The sequence below is a fragment of the Muntiacus reevesi genome, chromosome 15 (assembly GCF_963930625.1).
Source record: "Muntiacus reevesi chromosome 15, mMunRee1.1, whole genome shotgun sequence".
Lineage (NCBI taxonomy): Eukaryota > Metazoa > Chordata > Mammalia > Artiodactyla > Cervidae > Muntiacus > Muntiacus reevesi.
This window is the reverse complement of record NC_089263.1, coordinates 7,509,738-7,519,256: the sequence shown is the minus strand read 5'-3', so window position 1 is coordinate 7,519,256 and position 9,519 is coordinate 7,509,738.

Genomic DNA, 9,519 nt, shown 5'->3' with positions numbered 1-9,519 from the left:
GTGAAAGCCTTGATGTACTTGCCATTTGTCATCCTATATTCCTGGGCAAGGAGACAGGGGCATATTACCCTGAGTTCAGTGTGATGGGTCACTTATCATCCCACCAGATGATCCAGATTCAGGTCCCAGCTCAAACATTTACTGACTGCTAAAACTCTCAGACCTTTAATCCCATCTTCAGAAAAGTGGCGATAACAACCTCATCACACTGTGTGTAGGTTAAGTGAAATGCAGCATGTGAAAGCTCCAAGGACAAGTGTTCTCCATGAAGAGGATACAGCCAAGCCTTGTTCTTCTTCTGTTGTGGGTAACTGTTCTGTGTGGTAACTGCTATATCAAAGTCTACTTAATAATAAACACAAAAATTACTGTTTTAGAAATAATAATTATAAATATAATTATAAATAATAAATAGAGAAATTACTCCAGCTTCAACCACCATCAAGGGCTAGAATCCTCTTCCGTAAACAGTCAGTTTCATCCCACGTCACTTGCACAGAACCTCCCCACCACTTTCTAGTTGCCCACTAGGGTTTTGAGTCTGCCTGTCCCCAGCTGGCCAGTCCCTGCCTTAGGTTTTCACCACATGGACCCAGACGGGGGATGGAGACCCAAGTCCTCCATTGGACTAGGATGGGCAGAGGGCAAAGCTGAAGGAAACCCTACAGAAAGTCTGCACAGGCTGCTATGCACCTATCCTGCTGTCTTCTCTCTTAAAAACAAAAGTCGGTAGATGGGTTGAGGCCAGAGATTGCAAACTGGCAGCTGAGATCCAGCCGAGCTATCACCCAAAGGTGGTTTGTTTGTTTAATCTGTACAGTGCCTCCATTTTGAAATAGAGAAATTTCACATTTTACAGGGCTTTCCAGGTGGCGCTAGTGGTAAAGAACCCACTTGCCAATGCAAGAGACGCAGAGACATGAGTTCAGTCCCTGATTCAGGAAGATCCCCTGGAGGAGGGCATGGCAACCCACTCCAGTATTCTTGCCTGGAGAATCCTGAGGACAAAGGAGCCTGGTGGTCTACAGTACATAGGGTCACAAAGAGTCGGACACAACGAGGCAATTTAGCATGCACACACACATATTTTATAAATCTAGATTCTGGGTTCATTTCATAAAACCTGAAATTCTGATTTCTATGTACCACAAACAGCCCCAAGTCAGTTGAGGCTGCCCCTTTAAATGGGTCCCAGCACCCAGGCAATCTCTATCATCCCAGGACACCCCAACGCCTCAGAGGTTGGCCCGATAAACTTACCATGTACCCAGCCAATTCCTGCCATTATTACGATAAGCTTGGTTACTTCACAAATATTCATCTTTTCATAATCCTCCTAGCACAGTGAAGCAAAACGAAGCCACAGACAGAGAAATGTGACAAGGGAAAACCAACGGTGCTAAAAAGTGAAATATGTGTTAAGTCCCCAAAGAAGTCCATTACCTGAAGGACACATTATCCCCTTCTCTTCCCATGAGTCAGCACAGTCAGTAGTCATTCCTAATTGGTTTAAAGCTTAGTGTGAAATATTGGGATGCCACGGTACGTGATGACACAGCTGTATTCCTGAGGGGCCGGCCGAGACGAATCTGTGTACGGTGGAGACAGGTGGAGACAGAGGGAGCAGGTGGAAACGGGTTGTAAATACACTATAACTTAAAAAATAATGGGGTGTTTTTTCCCTGCAGGTTTCTGGTACTTCATCACTAATTAAATATTGAAACTACAAAAGGAGGAATAAAGTTTGGTGGCTCTTTGGATCTGGGGTATAAATGTAAATATTTTGTACCATTAACTGCAATTTCATTTGAAAAACACCCACCTGGCCTGGTAGCATTGAATTGTAGGCATGTGAGCTGAGAAGGGGTAGATTTAGGAAAATATTAAGAGTTAATGCTGACATTTTTTTTTTTTTTAGGCTGTAATAGCGTCTAGTGTTGTGCATTTCAGAGCAGCATTTTTCAAGTTTAGAAAACTGATGAGCTTTTTAAACAAAAGAGTAGATTCTCTGTAATATGGATTGCAGTCAAAATCATATCCCACAGAGCAGGTAGGCTTTTGCCAAATGCAGAAAATCAATAGGCAAATCAGCCGGAATTCTTGGGAGCACTAGATGAATCATTTATGGTCTCCATCCTCCAAGTTTGCAATGGTAAGGCACTTGGAACGCTGAGACACTTGTTCTCAATCTTGGCATTAGGATAAGATGATCAATAATTCTGTGAAAGGAAGAAACTCCTGGAACCACAAGAGTCATAGGCACTTAGAGTTGGTTGGCCAAACTTCAATACAACTGTAGCTCACCAGGCGGAGGCAGACCTCGTGGTCAGCTCCCACTCGGGGTTCATTCTTCCCATTGGTCCACCCAAAAGTCTGTCTATATCCCTTCCCTCTGGGTTCCACACTACCCACAGAATCACACAAGAATGTGTCTTCCTCCTTTTCCTCCATGCAATGACTCCGTTGGTTGGACTTAAAGTCAAAAGATTCGGTTCCCTGACCCATTCTCCCATGCACAGCCCACGAGCACCCACCTCTTCATCTGCAAAATGTCATCCATGCCTCCCTGCTGAGTTTTGGTTTGGGGGAAACATCCAAATAGGATGAACTGTGTATTTTGTCAAAATGGGAGATGGTGCGGATTAGCAGACCAACGCAGGTGTCCTAAAAGGCTAATACAGAGTTTCAGTGAGTGATCTGGAGAAAAGCACTAGGGAATCTAAAATAACCAAACTCACAGAAACAGAGAAGAGAATGGTGGTTACCAGCAGCTAAGAGAGAGGTGTGAGTAACAAGGTCAATGTTTCAGTTATGGGAGATGACTGCATCCTTGAGATCTACTGCACAGGCCGACAGTTAGCAGTGTTACACTGTATACTGAAAAATGTGCTTGAAGGGTATATTAAGTACTCTTAATCATAAAAAAATAACAATAAGAGGAGGAGAAGAAATTTTTGAACGTGTTGAATTTGTGTATGGCAGCGATTGTTTTAGGGATGTATTAATAATACATTTATCTCCAATATCATCAAGTTACAGATATTAAGCCCATACACATGTGTACATATATGTGTGTGTACATATAAATATGCACAGTCCTTTGTATGTCAACTGCATCTCAGTAAAATGGATTTTTTAAAGTTCAGGGTATAATAGTTTGCATGAAGAGTTTCTGTGAAAGCTACAGGAGACACATAAAATCCCTGGTATGCATTGGTGCTCAGCAAGTTTTGGTCTTTCCCTTCCCCAAGCATTATTATGAGCTATATGAACTCAGCCCAGCTGAGTGAGCTGGGCTGCAAATGGGACCTTGAAAGTCACAACATCCTCTGGCACCTGTGGCTGACACCCGTGTCCCCGTAATCTGAATGCCCCCCAGCTCCAGCCCCTGCCTCCTCTCTCCAGAGTCAACTCACAGAAAGGGGCCAACAGCAAACAATAGCTTAGGTTGTAGGCATCCAGGGATGAACTCAACCCCACTCTCCCTCTCTTTCAAGAAGACACCACAAATCTGGTAGTGGGAGGTGCTTATAGGAAGAGTAAAGGGGCTTCAGAGAGAGCCATTTTGGGGGGCTCCTGGATGGAAGTAGCCTTCGGGCTGCCAAGACTCTTAGGTTAGACTGTTTTCCAGGTAGGAAGACCCTTATGCTCAGAAGAGGGCAAGAGAGACCAGGACAGAATCTTAAGAAAAAGATCTGAGTTGTTAGAACTGATGTCTCTCTGATGTCTTTTAAAGGAGAAACTGAAAGAGAACCTTGAGATTTTCTTCTGCGTTTTCTAGTTCAGAGATGGAGAGAGGGCAGGAATCGGGGGCAGTTTTATTGAGGAAAAACGTGTGCATGTGGTGACCCTTCGTGGAGCAGGATAAACAGGGACCTCAGTCGGACATCCCTAGACAGGGAGGAGCAAGGACCGCAGTCGTTGCACAGAATTAATTACTGAGCAATCGTGCAGATTCAGTACTGCTCAGAAGCAACTGTCATCACGATGTGCCCGGGTGACGGGAAACTTATCAACAGTGATGGCTGAACTGCCGTGAAGAAAGCTCGGGCCCTTCCATTGAGTTCCATCGGGGTGAGAGGTAACAGGGAGTGGGTGACACAGTGGTTTATCATGAAGTGTTCATTATATCAGTTTTGGATCCCAAATGCAATGGTCAAGTCCATAGAGAAATGTCAAAAGTCACAATTAAAAAACAAAGATCAAGTGACCGTCAGAAGAAAGTATGGTGCTACCTCACTTTTCAGAGAGGTAAAGTGACTTCTCTGAGGTCACACAGCTGTGAAGATCAGAACTAGGGCTTATCTCTCAGCATGCCTGGCTGCAGAGCAGATGTTTTTTCTTTCATCACCACCGCTTCCCAGAGAGGACTTCCTGGGGGTGGACCACCCTCAATTGGCCATTGTCTGATACAGACCCTGTGTACACCTAACCCACCCCTAATGGTGGACTCACACCGTCTCACTTTCCTTTTAAGTCACCAGTCTGGCATTAATTGGAAAAGAACAAAACATGGTGGACTGCACAGTGCAAATATATTTATTAACATTCCATCTGCACGCCGGACACACCACCTGCATTCAACAGAGGTAGACAGGCTATAAGCTCAACTACAGGGCTGGCACCAGGCAAAAAGAAATAAAGTCCCACCCTTTGAAAATATCCTTCACACTAGTTATTCACACAGAGCCACCTTCATCAGAACCCCTTCTCTTACAGTATATGTTACAGAACAGCGCTCATTTCCCCTACATCTTTTCATCGCTTCTTCCTGGGTCAAACTGTGTGTGCTTGCAGAGGGCGTGATCCCCATAACAACACGGGGAGGTGGACAGTGGTATCCCCGCTTCATAGATGTGCCCACTGAATGTCAGGGATGCTGGAGCACTGGTCCACATCTCACAGCAGAGTGTGGCAGAGGAAGACTTCAGCCTCACTGGGCGACTCCCCCAGCCCCAGGCTCTTCACCACTCCATTCTCCCAAGCCTGTCCTTCTTCCCCCTCATTTTTTTCCCTCTTCTTTTATCCTTCTTTCTATCATTTTATTTGTTATAGATCATTTTCCTTGCTCTCTGCCGAACTCATAATTCCTTTGAGGAAAATGCCTGGCTTTGTAAAAATCCAGCTCTAAAATCCTAACAGGAATACAAATTTAAACTATTCCCATATGAGTTAAAATTTTCCACATGAGTTAAAAATCATGCTGTCAATACCTAAGGCTGACTTGTATTCTCTAGGAATGGATGCAACGTGGTGATGTCAATAGCCATCCTCCCTAGACACATGGAGGAAACTTAAGCCCAAAGGAAACAACATTCCTACATGAGGGAGGTAAAACCAGAGACTAAGAGAATGAGAGTCTTGAAGAGATTATATGAGATCCAGAATCTCATCATGCCTGAAGATGGCTTTGACTTCCCAATAAGATGAACCAAGGTCTCCTTTTCCCTCAAGTTACTTTGAGTTGAATTTCTGTCAATTGCAACTAAAATAAAGCAAACCTCTTTTAGGAAGAAGGAACAAAAATTGTAAAAAAAATAAAAAATAAAGGCCGCAATTTTTTTATCACCTTGGGCCAAGAAATAGCATGAAAGTCGTAGTAACAAACAGCATTTTTACAGTGTTTTATAATCTACAAAACACTCTCACATCTCTTGTCAAAGTGGATACTCCCTGAAATTCTGGGAGATGACAAGGTGAATATTATTATTATCCACATTTCACAAATGAGGGATTTGAGTCTTGAACCTGGGACTTCTGTCATAAGTCCTTTCCCAGGCATCTGGACTGCTCTTTAATCACTATCATTCCCAACCCTCTCAGAGCTGTTGAGATAAAGACTAACGAATTTACTTTATAGGTGGAGAAAGCAAAGTGTGTGTGTTGGGAGAAATGGGAACTGTCAGCCTGTATTGATCACACATGGTGTCCAACAACCAGCAAATAACTCACTTAATGGTATTCTTTGATTGAAAAGTTTCCAAGCCCATTTATCTGAAAAGCTTTGGAAAATATGAAACATTTGACCCTCAGACTTGAGAAAAAAATTTTTACATATGTCTTTGGATCTACTTTGCAAAGCCTTCCAAGAATGTTCTAGAATCATTACTTTCAACCAAATTATAGACTGTGTCTTATGGCAGAAACACATCCTATGTACAAGATAACTTCTTAATAACTGAGTCACTGATTATCAAACAGGGGATGGGTCAGTGAGGGAGGAGAGGGCATGGAACCCACAGAAGACAGCAACATTCCCAACAAATTAATATAGAATTTTTTTTAATTTTATTTTATTAGTTGGAGGCCAATTACTTCACAACATTTCAGTGGGTTTTAATTTTTAAGGAGAAGGAGACTTAGTGAATTTCAGCATTGCATGGACCTATATGCCACTGAAACTAAAAAATATAATCATTTTGGAGGAAAGGGTGACTCTGAGCCATTGCTGATGCCAATTTTGAAAAATCTCTGCAATTAATATTTTTAAATCCTTAAAGTCTCTAATTAAAGAAATAATATTCTAAAGCAAAGGCAGAAGATATGAGAAAACTAAACAGAGAGTAAACGGATGGGTGGGTAATAGGAGACTCTAAACTGGAATGGAAGTGAAGGATTTTCTTCAGCCACATATGAAAAAGAATGTCAGTTATTCTTTCATGAGGTGGGAGTAGCCATCATAAACACATGTGGGACCCTGGAGGAGGGCATGGCAACCCACTCCAGTCTTCTTGCCTGGAGAATCCCATGGGCAGAGGAGCCTGGTGGGCAATAGTCTATGGGGTCACAAAGAGTCAGACACAACTGAAGTGCCTTAACATGCATGCACTTGTGCATGTCGGTACATATACCTTTGCTAAATTTAACTCTATAGTAAATGTTGCATTCTTTTTCCACTTTTTAACTCCTTTGTTGAAACTTTTAGCTCCAGATTAAATGGAATACTTAATATTTAGATAGACATCTGGGTCTGTGAACTCCAAGGAACCACTACAGTCAGAATTTTGGTAACCAGAGGGGAAGACCAACTAGACTGCCTCAATTTTCATGTGATCCTTTGCTTAAATTTGCCTTTCTTTTGGTGGGTCACATGACCTTGAGGTCACATAAAATTATCCAGCAAAACAATAAGGCCACAAAGGCAAATAAGCAGGAAGAAATAAAAATGCCAACCCACCTGCCAGTGCAAGGTTAATGATGGTACCCCAAAGGGGATAGGAATATGTTTGGGTTTAAAAATTCAGATATCACCAGAGCCATTTATGTTCATTCCAGGCAGCAGTGTCTTATAGACTTATATCCTGTTCTGTCACAGTGATGAATATCCAACCGTTGTTTCTGTTGCTAGATGTGATTAATACATATAATAGGATTATTATGTGATATATATATATATATATGTATGTAGGTATGTATTTGTTGTTGTTCAGTTGCTAAGTCATGCCCGACTCTTTGTGACCGCATGGACTGTAGCACACCAGGCTCCCCTGTCCCTAAGTATTTCCTGGAGTTTGCTCAAACTCATGTTCATTGAGTTGGTGATGCCATCTAACCATCTCATCCTCTGACACTCACTTCTCCTTTTGCCCTCAATCTTTCCTAGTATCAGGCTCTTTTCCAACAAGCTGGCTCTTCATGTCAAGTGGCCAAAGTTTTGGAGCTTCAGCATCAGTCCTTCCAATGAATATTCAAAGCTGATTTCCTTTGGGATTGACTGTTTTGATCTCCTTGCAGTCCAAGGGACTTTCACCACCAGATACATCCACAACCAAGTGTCATTTCTGTTTTGGCCAGCTGCTACATTCTTTCTGGAGCTATTAGTAATTGCCTTCCACTCTTCCCCAGTAGCAAACTGGACACCTTCTAACCTGGTGTGCTCACTTCTGGTGTCCTATCTTTTTATACTGTCCATGGGGTTTCTGAGGCAAGAATACTAGAGTGGTTTACCATTCCCTCTTCCAATGGACCACGTTTTGTCAGAACTCTTCACTGTGATCCGTCTTGGGTGACCCTGCATAGGAAGGGTCAATAGCTTCATTGAGTTATGCAAGCCTGTTCATCATGATAAGACTGTGATCTGTGAAGTGGGGAGATATATATACATATATATCTTAGATCAGTATAAAACATAAAATTAAGACTTTAGAGAATTTACATACACAGAATTTTATATTGATGATATTCAAAGTTTTGACAGAGATGTCAATTTTGATTCCTAACAACTTCCTTCGTGAATACAACACCAGAGTTAGTTCAGTCAAAAGACTGCATTTCCCAGACTTCTTTGCAAAGATTTATTTCCAAAACTTCTTTGCAAAGAACTGTGGCCATGTGACTAAGTTATAGCCAATGAGTAGTAACTGGAAATGTTGTGTAATTCTTCCAGGAAGTCTCCTTAAAAAGGAGGGGTTTTGGGTTTTTTTTTCCCTTCAAACTGTTGTGATGTGACATAGTATGATGTGATTAGATGATACTGTAATGTAACATATGATAACTAACAAGATTCAGGTTTCATCTTGGAATAAGAAAATAGAAGCTACAATCTTGGAAGGCACAATAGGCAACTGTAAGTAAGTTGGGTCCCTGAAAAGTTTGTGTGGCTTCACATAATTCTTGGATTGCCCACCCTTGAACTTCCTTACCTGAGAGAGAAACATCTAATTTTCTTCTGTTTTCTAATATATGCAGCCTAATCTAAAAGCATGTAACTGGATTAAAGGAGAAAGAAGGAATTGAATTTAAAGAATGAGTTACAGTTGGGTGAAAATATTTTGTTCCTTCTCACTTTTTCCTGCATCTAAAGACAGCCATAAATGTCAAATGAAGGCCAGAGCCTAGAAGAAATTTCCAGAGGCCTTTGTCTTCAAATATCTAGGAATTTCAATGGGAGGTAAAACATGCTTCATCTTCATAAGGTTAATAAACTTTATTCATCTTCATGGCATAAGCAAAAGCAAGAGACATCACAGAGACACCTCAGATTGCCAGCTGGTAATCACTCTTAGTTAGAGCAATAGAGATTTCACGTTTCATTTTGATATCACAATTATTGCAAAACTACAGTAATCACGAGTGCAAGATACAAAGACTAATCAGTTGGTTTCAGCTTGGCTTCGGTTAGCTCTCATCAGCAGGTGCTAAACTAGAAGAGTTCTGATTTTATCAAGACTTGACCTGAACTCACGGAGAAGCTACTGATGTTTGATCTGTCACTCTCTCAACCCCCATGACTATGTCTTGGTCAAAGAGGCCTGGCTTTTCTCCTCTCTTAGATCCTCCCCATCCTCTCTTGACCCAGAATGAACAATTAGGAGCCCAATGATCACTATGGCTCATGCTGAGAGGACTAGCCGTTATGGTCCGGCCTCTGAGCAACTCATCCTGGCCAGTGGCTTCCGTGTCAGACCACTTTCCTCAGTCCAGGCCGGCCAGTGGGACAGAGCTCGGCATTCCTGACATCCCTCTGCCTCTGTACCTGGCACCACCTTTGCAGATATTATAGCAATCCTATTTTCCAGA